The sequence below is a fragment of the Lissotriton vulgaris genome, chromosome 12 (assembly GCF_964263255.1).
Source record: "Lissotriton vulgaris chromosome 12, aLisVul1.2, whole genome shotgun sequence".
Classification (NCBI taxonomy): domain Eukaryota; kingdom Metazoa; phylum Chordata; class Amphibia; order Caudata; family Salamandridae; genus Lissotriton; species Lissotriton vulgaris.
Window position 1 is genome coordinate 671,321,170 of NC_141700.1, and position 13,175 is coordinate 671,334,344.

A 13,175-nucleotide genomic window follows, 5' to 3' on the forward strand; every position below is an offset into this window, starting at 1 on the left:
GGGTTGGAAATCTACTGAGAAATTTGAATAGGTATAAAAGAAGGAGAGATGCATTGAAACTGGAAGAACGAGTTGAGAGAATAGTTGATACAGCCTTTGCTTTGAAGAATAAGCTTGCCATTTTGATTCTAAATAGAATGAAGACTCTTGACAAAATGGTGCTGTGCATGAGGAGACAAAACCAGAAGAAAAGATTAGTGAATAGAAGTAACTTTTGTACAGTTTTTAGTGGAGAATGGATACATACTTCTAGTACAGAATCTTTCTTTAATGAACAACGCTAGCTACAGGATAACAGATTAGTTCATGCTATTGATGAAAGAGGACAATGTTATGAAATGAAGAATGGCAGTCTTATAGCGAAAGAGATAATGGTACCTAGAAATGTAGAAGAGGTTATTTTAGAAGAGATGCAAGGAAGGCATAGTCAGACCCCTGTATACAAATGGAATTGTAGTAGTGTTTGTAGTGTTAGACAGCAATCCATTGATATATTAAGAAAATTCCTAGATATATTCCCAAGGCAAAGTTTAAAACGCAAAAAAAGTTCTATACAATGTTTGGATCCTTGTAACCTGATAAAGCATACAAATTTGCATGGACAATGACTAGCTTGTTTATCAAATAAAGTGTACCAAGGCACTTTTCATCATATTAAAATGTTAGCTGTACATGTGCATGATGCATCCCAAAAACTTATTTAGGAATCGCAAACGGCCGAATTTACCGATTCGCACCGTTTGCACTTCCTAAATAGGTTGATGCCTGTGGCCGCTAGTGTGTAAAATACTGTAACATGTGTGGATAAATGTGTTTTAGACTTCACGGAAAAGGCACAATAATTGCGGTTAATGATGTCATCGCGACATCCCAAAGAACCGCGAAAATGGAAAATAGGTCTGAAAGGTGATTTTTAAAGAAACTTAGTACAAAACATATCAGTTTATACATGCTTTAAAGGTAAACATGTCTTAAGGTATTTCAAAACTATATTGAATTTAACGTTTTTAAACTTTATGAAAGGTCTGCTGTATTTTCAAATAATTTTCAATAAGAAAATTCTGAACATAATAAAAAAAAGACAAAGGAAGAGTAAGAAAAAAACATGCTTTGAAAGATGTATGTATACAGTAATATGTGTAGTGCAATGTTCAGAAATGATTTTTTACACATTGTTTTTGGATGTGTTGGTGGCCATTGAATATCTGCTTTTGTTTTCTATTTTTACAACATATTCATGACGATTGCGACACCGTCACGAAGATTGTAAAAAAAAACCTTTAGAAAAAACTTTGCAGTATTGCGGGTATTTGGGTGGCTCTGACTAGAGCCATTGTGTTGGTTGTGTGAATATGTCTGTTACACATAAGACCAGATGCAGAGTTTCAGGTTACTTTAAAACACCCTTATTAACTACCTCTGTATAGTGCACTCCATGATTTCTATAAATTACATGCATGCCAAAACGCAAATTGATTTATAGATAGAGCCCATGCGATGGTCTCTGAGGAATACAGAAACAGTTTTATTAACATCTTTCCTGGCTTTGTCAATCTGTGGACAGAATTGATTTGACCACTTCCATTTCTATCTTTGGCATATGTTAGAGTACACCAAGACAGTGCAAGGCAATGTAACATCAGTTCTGTAAAGGTTTCTCTTTCATTAGGAATACTAGCCCTACCCCAGTCAATATGCCTAGGTCATTGCCACCACAGCGCACAATCATGAGGTGAAGAGCTCAGGAATCCACAATTAATTTAACCAAAGCCAGCAACTGATGAAACTTTAACCCTCTCTGCCAAACCTAGTAATCAAGGTTGTGGTGGTAATCATAGAGGTAGTCTCCCTTGTGAAAAAACCATTAGGTTTTAAAAAGAACAATCACCCACCAACCCACCCTGATTACACCAGAGCGGGTTTGGTTTTGAAGTGAGGAGGTGAGGAGGTGAGGTGAGTGAGTGCAAACCTTAAAACTACCTCCAGGATTCCAGTACAATTGGTGTGAATCAAACTTTATTTATAGGGTTCCTGGAGCAGGAATAACAATTAATAATGGACGTGGAAGAGAAGTGATGGTTTCTCACATCCTAAAAGGGTGAAGTAGTCTACATGTTTCAGCCAAATCCATCTATTTCTTTTGGCTTTCTTCAGGACCCTATGAATTTGAGGAGCTAGCCTGCTGTATTTCTTTGAAAACTCTCAGCATCATGGAACATAACCAGCCAGCACGCTGCTGAGGTACGTTGGCTAGGGAAAAGTTAAAATGTACTTTTTTTTTTTACAGAACAATATCTACATAACTGCACATCATTAGAATTCCAACAAAAGCTCGGAGGAAAAGGCAACTGAAGCAACTACAGTAGCTCTGCAGAAATGAGTTACAAAAGGAGCAAAATGCAAAAAAGTAATGAAAGAAAAAACAGCTACTGGTAAGAGGAGAAACTCACTTCTTAATAATATATGTGGACATTTGTAAAGATTACAAATAAAGAAAATACAATTGTGACTATGACAAACAATACGAGTGGACAACGTTTACATTGCAAGAACAGAAAAGATTGTAATAAAGAGTGACGCACCTGAACCTGGAGACATAAGCAGATTAAGGAAATCAGAGCAAGGATGATGGCAGTAAAGGGGTTGGAAATCTACTGAGAAATTTGAATAGCTATAAAAGAAGGAGAGATGCATTGAAACTGGAAGAACGAGTTGAGAGAATAGTTGATACGGCCTTTGCTTTGAAGAATAAGCTTGCCATTTTGATTCTAAATAGAATGAAGACTCTTGACAAAATGGTGCTGTGCATGAGGAGACAAAACCAGAAGAAAAGATTAGTGAATAGAAGTAACTTTTGTACAGTTTTTAGTGGAGAATGGATACATACTTCTAGTACAGAATCTTTCTTTAATGAACAACGCTAGCTACAGGATAACAGATTAGTTCATGCTATTGATGAAAGAGGACAATGTTATGAAATGAAGAATGGCAGTCTTATAGCGAAAGAGATAATGGTACCTAGAAATGTAGAAGAGGTTATTTTAGAAGAGATGCAAGGAAGGCATAGTCAGACCCCTGTATACAAATGGAATTGTAGTAGTGTTTGTAGTGTTAGACAGCAATCCATTGATATATTAAGAAAATTCCTAGATATATTCCCAAGGCAAAGTTTAAAACGCAAAAAAAGTTCTATACAAGGTTTGGATCCTTGTAACCTGATAAAGCATACAAATTTGCATGGACAATGACTAGCTTGTTTATCAAATAAAGTGTACCAAGGCACTTTTCATCATATTAAAATGTTAGCTGTACACCACTCAACAATGCAAAGTTAGGAGGCTGTACTATGTGAAAACTCCTGCTTTACTTTTAGGAAAAATGAATAGGGCACTTTTGCATGGTACTGTGGCAGAGGTAGAAAAGGTTTGTGATTATGTACATTTTTGTTTATTTGGTCCAGAACAGGACTGTAAGGAAATTGAAGAGTTGATAACAGGATGGGTTGCAGAACAGGACACAGGCACTACAGTTAATTGTGTTGAAGAAGAAATTACAAAATGTAAGATAGTATGTTCTGAAAAACCAGAGTATGTTTGTATATGTTGTCAACACACTCACTACTGACTACAACTACGGTTGACTTATATTTAAAAAATGAAAGAGAATAATGATAACTGGCAAAAGTTTGGACTGTACTTATTAGTAGAGGAACGCTTTGACTTGTCCACACAACACGTTATATGTAAGTACTGCTCCAATAAATTAGAGGATAACAAAATGCCTGCTAGAACAATGCATAACAAGTTAGAAATGGTTCCCATTCCAGAAGCACTTCCAGATTTAAATATTTATGAGTCCATTCTTATCCAAACTGTACATCTATTTCAGGCTATAGTACGCTTGGAGCCAAAGACAGGCAAATTGCCCCCAACAGAGCTGCAGAAAGGTCTAAAAGGTATGAAGAAAAAGCATTGAAACTGTGGGGGAGATAAAGATTTAGAGGAAGGACTTGTAATTCTTATAATTGGTGTGCCTGCCAAGAGCAAGAAGATATGGTAGGAGTTAGTGGATGTTACCAAAGGTAAAAAAACACTTTATATCTAGTACAAAACAATGTCTACTATAGAAATGTGAAAAGCCTGTAAGATATACCACATTTGGAGGATCAGTCATTTCCATCAACAGGTCTGATTGAGAAGGTGGATCAGTCCAGAACAGAAGAAATGTATGAAAATAACAACATAACACCCGTTGCATTCTAAATAGGCTATTGGTGATGCCAATCAATCTCTTTCAAATGATAGAGGCAATTGGAGATCCATTAAGTGTGTGGGAAAAAAGTTTAGAAGCTTGGTGTTTCCAACAACTTTTTCCAACTGGAATAGGTGGCAGGTATGATGAATGGCTTGTGCAAATGCCTGCGGCTGAGTATAGATGTAGTACACTTTATTCGGAAGCCATTAGATACCTTCAGTGTATACCATATATACTTCACCTATTAATTGAGAGTGACTTGTCTGGCCTCTCATATGCTGTGAATGATATTCTAAAAATAGGAGTTAATTTGCAGAATATATCAGCAAGAGAACCTTTGGAGAAAGTTCAAGGAAAAGATGAGCACTTGGAATACCATTTAATAAACCTAATGGCATGTCAGCGTGGGACTAATGAATATTGGGTCGGTGTCATGGTGAACTCAAGTGCATGTTGAGGAACCTTGGAGCACCTATTGGTTCCTGAGGCTGAGTTTTGCTAAGTATGCAGGGGATGACCTGCTAGAATTCTTGCAGGAGGCAAATTCAGATAAAAAAGACATTTATCTGAAGAAGCCAGGAGAACAGTGCTACCTAGACCCTGCAAATGTTTTCAGATATTTTAATCACAGATATCAAGCAATGATGTATTTCATGTTAAACAAAACAAAACCTCCTCTTGGTGAAGTGATTGATATCTTTTGGCGTAAAGAGTACCAAGTCAGAAGTGCTCCCGATATTCACATGCTGTTGTGGGTAAAAGATGCCCCACAGTTTGGAACAGATAGTGATGAGAGTGTGTTGTCTTTTATTGAGCAGTATGCAACTTTCTCCATCTTAAAGGAGAGTAGTGACAACATATTAAGGAAGCAAGTGCTACAATTCCAAAATCATAGTTGCGGAAAATACTGTCAGCGAAAATACAGAACAAAATGGAAATTTTATACAAGCTGTTGTTTCAGATTCCCATGATCCTTCATTGATTATTAATGCTGCCTTTTGAACATGACAACAAATTGTAGTACAACAAATTATCTGGTGATGCTTGTCATGAAGTGGCAAGAGATTTGAAGAAATTAAAGCTACTAATTATTGATGAAGTCAGCATGGTGTCTTAACTAATGCTAGCTTTTATACATTTAAGAATGCATCACTTATTAAAAACTGCCTACAATGTACTTTTTGGAGGAAAACACGTAATAGTCTTTGGACACCTGCTACAACTAACTCCTGTGAAAGCACAACCTGTATTCAAGCAAATACTACATAATGAAACAAGGAATTTACTAGCAAGTATTGGAAATGTAAACATTTGGAAAACTTTCAATACAAAGTGTCAATCAAAAATGTGTGCCAAGCAGCAGACATTCATTATGGAAATATACTAAAGGACAGAAGAGTGGGAGTCCTCACAAAAGAGGGAAATACACTACTAGAAGCCTGTCTCATCAAAAATCTGTTTCCAAGTAATATTTCACCTGCAGAAGTAATGTATAACTTTGTTATGTAAGAGAATTATATTGTTTGCTTAATGCCAACTTTTGAGGAGTGTAGTAAATTCAATTAGCTATTATTGCAACTGGAAAAAGAGGTGATCATCGACATTAGAGCAAGTGATAAAATTGAGCATCAAGGAGTTACAATGCTACTAATAGAAAAAGTGCAATCAGTTTAGAAAAGTCTGTGTAAAAAACTGCAGGATTAGAAAACAGTTACATATTTGTAAAAATGTTCATGTAATCTTACGTTGTAATTTAAATATTGAAGAAAGGCTAGTGAATGGTGCAATGGGTAAAGTTATGAAATTGATTAATTATCCAAACACAAATGATGTGGAATACTTAGCTATACAATTTTATGATATTTCAGAAGTTAAGCAGATTGACAGATGCGTTGTACATTTCCTACTTGTGAAAATCTTGTAAGCCCAGCGAAAGCAGTTACCATTGACTTTACCGAATGCAGTAACAATTCACAAATCACAAGGTTTAAGTGTAGATACAGTTCTTGTCAATATTGGTAGTAATGTAGTCAAAGAAGGAATGTCATGTATTGCTTTGTCATAAATTAGAACATTATCTGGTTTATTTCTGATTGATTTTCATGAGAAGAAGATAAGTGCTGATGTGAGCCCTGTAAGGGAGTGTAATCGGTTAAGAGCTCAATATGCTCCTCATTTAGGCCCGTATCCCATGCGTCAAAAACTGATAATGCGCCCAAAGTGAAAATGTCAAAACAGTCTATCAGAGTTGAAGAGAAAGATGAACAAAAAAAAAACAACTAGAGGGAAAAAAAAGAAAACTTCAGCACACTTAGGAAATAGAAGGGTTTCATTTTGATAATAAATCTGGAGGGAACAGTTTGCAAATTGCCTCATTTTAAAAATTCTATTAAAGAAAAGGTAGAAAAAAGAATGTCTTCACAGCTGTATAGTTTACTTGAAAAATTAAGAAGTGACAGAAGTATTATACATTCTGCTACTGCAATAAGAAAACTTACTGATGACTGTACTGGATCAGTAGTGTTCTCTCAAAATCTTTTGCAGAATGCTCAAGAATTTCTAATGGTGATGCTATGACTATTAGATGAAGAAGATGTGAATATCAATTAATTATTTGGTTTAACGTATAAATGAACCCATAACTGTTAAGATTGTGAATCTAAATCTAGCACTGAAATCAATTCTGATTCCTCTACTTGACAATACCAGATTGCAAAGCTGTGCCCTTTGAACATTTACCTACAAACACCGATCAAGTTATGACTTGTCCAAACTTTAGACCAGAAATTAGGTAATTGGTGTTTCTACAAAGGCATTGAAAATATGTCATAGCCATGCTACAACAATGCAGTGTGGATGGTACTAAATTAGGAACTGAAATTACAAACTATAAATCTGGACAAATTTCCATCTAAAATTTTTTTTAACAACTATAGCAATCATATTTCATGAAGGATTTAATATATCCTCTGGACACTACACAACATATTTAAGATGACAAACAGGATGGACAGAGTGCAATGACATACAAATGACATTAAAATCAGGACTAACTAAAAAGTCACCAAACTCATATGTGGTATTTCTGGAACCGAAGTTCTAAGGGGAATTGAGGATAGGAAAATGTGGTATTGTGTTGGCATATATATGGATTATGTGTTTCTGAGACATTATTCAGCCTATTCGGGGTAATGTCTATAGGAAGCTGCTAGAAATGAAAGAATCTTTTTAACTGCGGAAAAGGAATTCATAAAACATTTGAGGACTACATTGTGTTGCTACAGAAAAAAAGAAAATGGCGGTACTATAATACCAGTAGCCTTAAATTGCATGTGAAAAGTCTCCCCACCATTAAAAAAAAATTCCCCTTTTGTTTCTGTCACACCAACTTCTACGTAGTACTGTGTGTTATGTTTTTTGGACATGGACTGGGAACATTTTAGACATCTTTTGGCCTAACGTGGATGTTGATTATAAATGGATATCCAAAAACGAGGACTGCTACATAATTGTTAAATATTTTGTACTAGATATAAAAATATCAGAGTTTTAACATATAGTTGCTTTCATTAAGGTAGTAACCTATCAGAAAGCCACTATTAAAAAACTAACGGTGAGTGCAGTGCACAGTATGACATATCTGAAATGATGCACCATGTACATTTGTTTTATTTATCCTATCCATTGCTTGTTTTTTCCCACTGTTTGAGGTTGATGCAACATACAGAGCACTGTTGAAAGTGAAGAAGTATGAAAGCTGAAAACAGAAAAACCTTTGTGTATATTGAATTAAAGTTTTGGTGAAAAATATTGCATGTTGTTTTGTTGCTTAATGTTCAAAATGAAATTTGAATGCTTTGTGTCTGTTTATATTTTTTCACAGTGGTTGGAGGTCAGGATACGTTACGTGTGGCAAATCACTAATCTTGTGATGGATCAAGTCACTAGTCAGTTTTGGTGAAAAATATTGCATGTTGTTTTGTTGCTTAATGTTCAAAATGAAATTTGAATGCTTTGTGTCTGTTTATATTTTTTCACAGTGGTTGGAGGTCAGGATACATTACGTGTGGCAAATCACTAATCTTGTGATGGATCAAGTCACTAGTCATATACTCATCCAATTTCTCAGGTACTACAGTTCTACTCATGCAATCAATCAGTAACTACTGAGGCATTTATCCAATCACTCAGGTAATGCACTTGCATTCATCCAATCTCCCAAACACTACTCAGACACGCATTCAATCACTCAGGCGGTACATATAGAGTCATGTGTTCACTTAGTAATTACCCATAAACTCATATATTTACTCAGGCACTACCTATGCACTTATCCATTCACTCAGGCACAATCCATTTACTCAGACACCACTGATGTACTCATCCATTCACTTAGGCACCACTCATGTACTCACCAAATTACTCAGCCACTACCCCTACACTAATCCATTCATTCAGGCACTACTCATGCAGAGATCCACTTACTTAGGCACTGCCCATGCACTTATCCAATAGCCCAGGAACCACCATTACACTGATCCACTCACTCAGGCACCACTCATGCTCTCATACATTCACTCAGACACTACATATATCTTATCCATTCACTCAGGCAGAATACATGCACTCATGTATTCCCGTAGGCAGTACTCATGTACTTAACCATTTCCTCAGGCACTACCCATGCACTCATCAAATCACACAGACACTACTCATCTACTCATTCATTGACTATGGCACTACCCATATGGTCATCCATTCACTCAGACACTATGCATGCACTAATTTAATCACTCAGGTACTCCCATGCATTCCTCCATTCACTCAGGCACCACCCATGTACTTACTCATTGACCCAGAAACTATCCTTGCACTCATCTATTCACTCAGGCATGCCTCATGTACACAACCATTCACTCAGGCACTACCCATGCACTAATTCAATCACCCAGCCTCTGCGGTGGCACTCATCCAATCACCCAGCTACTGATCCACTGGTCCATTCACTCAGGCACTGTATATGCACCTTTTCAATTTCCAGCCACTACTCATGCACTCATGCACTCACTCAGGCACTGATCAATACACTCAGGCACAGTACATGCACTTATTCAATTACCCAGACAGTACCCTTGCACCCATGCACTCACTCAGGCACTACTCATGCACTCATCTATTCACTCGGGTACTACCCCAGTGCTCATCCATTCCCTCAGGCACTACTCATGCACTAATCCAATCACTCAGGCACCACCATTTATTCATCCATTCACTTAAGCACTACCCATGCACATATTTAATGATCCAAGCAGTAACCTTGCAATCATCTATTTACTTAGGCACTACTGATGCACAAGTTCAATCACTCAGGTACTACACATTCAGTCATCCAATCAACCAGACCCTAACCATGCACTCATCCAAACTCCGAGCCGCTACTCATGCACTCATCCAATCACACAGCTGCTACCCATACACTCATCTATTCACCCAGGCACTATTCATGCACTGATCAATTTACTCAGGCCACTACCCATGCACTTGTCCAATGACCCAGGCAGTGCCCTTGCATTCATCCATTCACTGATACACCTGCCATGCACTCATCCAATCACCCAGACACTACTCATGCACTAATCCATTCACTCAGGCACTACCCATGCACTTATCCATTCACTCAGGCATTACTCATGTGCTCACCCAATCACCCAGCCACTGCCAATACAGTCATCCATTCATTCAGGCAGAACTCATGCCATGATCCATTCAGTCAGACACTAACCTTGCACTTATCCAATAATCCAGGCAGTACCTTTGCACTCATCCACTCACTCAGGCACTACTCATGCACTAATCCATTCACTCAGGCACTACCCATAAACTCATCCATTCTCTGAGGCATTACCATGCACTTGTCTATTCACCCAGGCACACTCATGCACTCATCCAATCACCCAGCCACTACCCATACATTCATCCATTCACTCAGGCACTACTCATGCACTCATCCAATAACTCAGGCACTACCCATGCTCTTGTCCACTCACCCAGACACTACTCATGTACTCATCCATTTACTCAAGCAATACTCATGCACTCATGCAATCACCCAGTCACTATCCTTGCACTCATCCATTTACTCAGGCACTACTCATCCACTCATCCTTTCACTCAAGCACTTCCCATGCACTCATCCAATCACCCAGGCACTACCATTGCACTCATCCATTCACTGATACACTACCCATGCACTCATCTAATCCCCCATGCACTACTCATGTACTACCCATAATGTCAACCTCACTCAGGCAGTATCCATGCATTTATCATATCACCCATGCACTATCATTGCACTCATTAATTCACTCAGAGAGTATTCATGCACTCATCCTTTCACTAAGGCATTAATCATGCACTCGTCCATTTACTCAGGCACTACTCATGCACTAATACATTCACCCAGCCACTACCCATACTCTCATCCATTCACTTGAGCACTAATCATGCACTCATCCAATCACCCAGTCACTATCCATACATTCATGCACTCACTCAGGCACTACTGTTTCAGGGATCCATTCACTCAGGCACTACTCATGCACTCATCCAATCACCCAGTTAAGCATGGGCGAATTTTGCGAATCTCGCGTTCACGAATTTTGCGGATTTGCGAACTCGCAATCTGCAAAATCCGCGAATTCTCGCGAATTTGCGGATTTTTTTTGTGTTTGCGCGGGTTTCTGCCAGTTCGCGAGGGTTTTGTACAATTTCGCAAATTGCGAACTTACCTGTCGGGTCGCAAGTTTCGTGAACTTGTTGTTTCTACGTGTCCAGCCTGTTTGGGACACTCTTCTTCATCACTGCCACTCTCTGTCACCACTGCCACTCTCTGACTACTCATGCCACCCTCTGGCCCACCCATGCCACCCTCTGTTTCATCACAGCACCTTCTGGTTGTCCAGTCAGTGTACATTATTGTGGCAACGCAAGCACACCTTCCCTGCCTCAAGTGACCTGAATTAATTTGGGGCTGATTAATGTGTCACAGAATATTTTTTTAGCTGGCACCTGCTTCCTTAGTGCTTCCTGATTAGTGATCTTTTGCACTTGCTAAGTGCTTTCATTGTTGCAAAATTAGTTACAACACCTGCCCTGCCCCAACTGACAATAATGAATTAGGGGCTGATTAATGGATTTGAACTTCCAGCCTGGCTCCTGCTTGTCTCCCTTAGCTGTAATTCAGGACCTTTGTGGCATATGTGTAACTATTCTGAGGTTCAGAGCAGGGTCACATAATAGTTGCAACTGGCAACTGAACTCTGGAGGGGCCCCTCAGGAAGCACTACAGGAAATGGCTACTAATGATGAGCCTGAACTTTTGAACCTGGTAAGTAGTTTCAGTTTTGCTAAGATCGTATTTCTGCAATTTTGCACTTATTCGCAGGGCGCGAAGTTGTACTGGGAAGCCGCGAACTCACGCGAACAGTGCGAGCAAGCCATAAAATCCGCTGCTCGCGGATTTGCGGATTTTGCGGGAGATTCGCGAATCTCGCGGATTGCGAATTTACCGAAAATCCGCAAAATCCGCGAGCGAAACGGATTTTCCGCCCATGCTTACACCCAGTCACTAACCATGCACTCATCCGATCACCCAGACACTACCAACGCACTCAACCATTCACTCAGGCACTACTGATATACACATTCAATCACCCAGTCACTACCCATACATTAATCGAATCAACCAGGCACCACTCATGACTCATCTATTCACTCAAGCACTACCTATGCACTTATTCCATTATCCTGTACCACTCTTGCATTTGTTGGTTCTTCAATACGCCACCCATCCAGTCATTCACTATTGCAAATAATATAGACATACGTATACACTCATTCAGGTTTTTTTATGACTGAAATAAAGTTTTTGGGGAGTTGTTTTGGTGATATTTCAACTTATTAATTTTGTTTTCTTTTTTGAGGCATACATTAACCGCCACTGGCAGTCGAAAAAATTGAAGAAGCTCTCAAAAACATGAGAAAACTGCAAGGACCCAAGGACAAAATCAACATTTTTGAGTCTTGTAACTGTTGCAGAAAGGTGTTATGCTCCGCTCACCAGCACTAACCACAACTCCACAGTCCATATAAGTTGCCACCTGGCTACTTTCAGGTGCAATATCTTGAGGGTGTTGTTGAACTTCAGAAGGCACTCTTTGTCCAGGACGACTTGTTGCACATGTTAAAGATGTAGATGGATGTTCAGCCTCTTTTTGTCTCTTTGCATCTTTCAATCAGTTGTTGCTGAAATTAATTAATTAATTGAAGTTGTTCCACAAGAGTATTTTTTAACTTCTTATCACAAACTGTGCATTGCACAATTTTTGCCTCAGTTTTCGATTCTACAAAAGGACTTGTGAAGAACTCCCATGCCATGTTGCTTTTTTTTCTGTGGAGACCGCTCATCTTCAGACTCTTCAGAATCCACTTCCTGGACTTCCTGTTATTGCTGGTCTTCCACTTGTTGTTGTTCTGTTGTCATTTGTCTGTTGTCTGAGTTGCCATTTGTTTAATAAAGTTGTCAAAATTACTCCCGAGAATTGCAGACATCTTGTCTCTCTGAAGTGCTCTTAGAGAATGAACCAGAAAGGTATATGGGTGTATTTTTCCCAATTTTATAGTTGAAAAGTGTATTATCCAATGATATTTCTTCATTCCCGGTCATATGATCTTCTCGACGATCGGCATCATCGCGAAGATAAGAAATTGAACAGAATAATTTTTTATTTGAAAATAAGTAGTCAAACATAAATGTTAATCGACTGATATTAAACCCCAAATGTAGATTATACAATGTAATATGTATAATTATGTGTTATGGACTTCGCCACAAATACACTCCTTCTTCGAGCTTAGCGAAG

General features: G+C 38.5%; 1 long non-coding RNA gene across 1 annotated transcript; it reads left to right on the forward strand.

The window, feature by feature from the left end:
* Window positions 1-3,887: 3,887 nt before the first annotated feature.
* On the forward strand, window positions 3,888-12,849 carry LOC147677980 (uncharacterized). The gene is made up of 3 exons (XR_015302576.1): window positions 3,888-3,955; window positions 8,295-8,383; window positions 12,237-12,849. It is a non-coding gene; the product is annotated as an uncharacterized LOC147677980 (long non-coding RNA).
* Window positions 12,850-13,175: the final 326 nt, after the last annotated feature.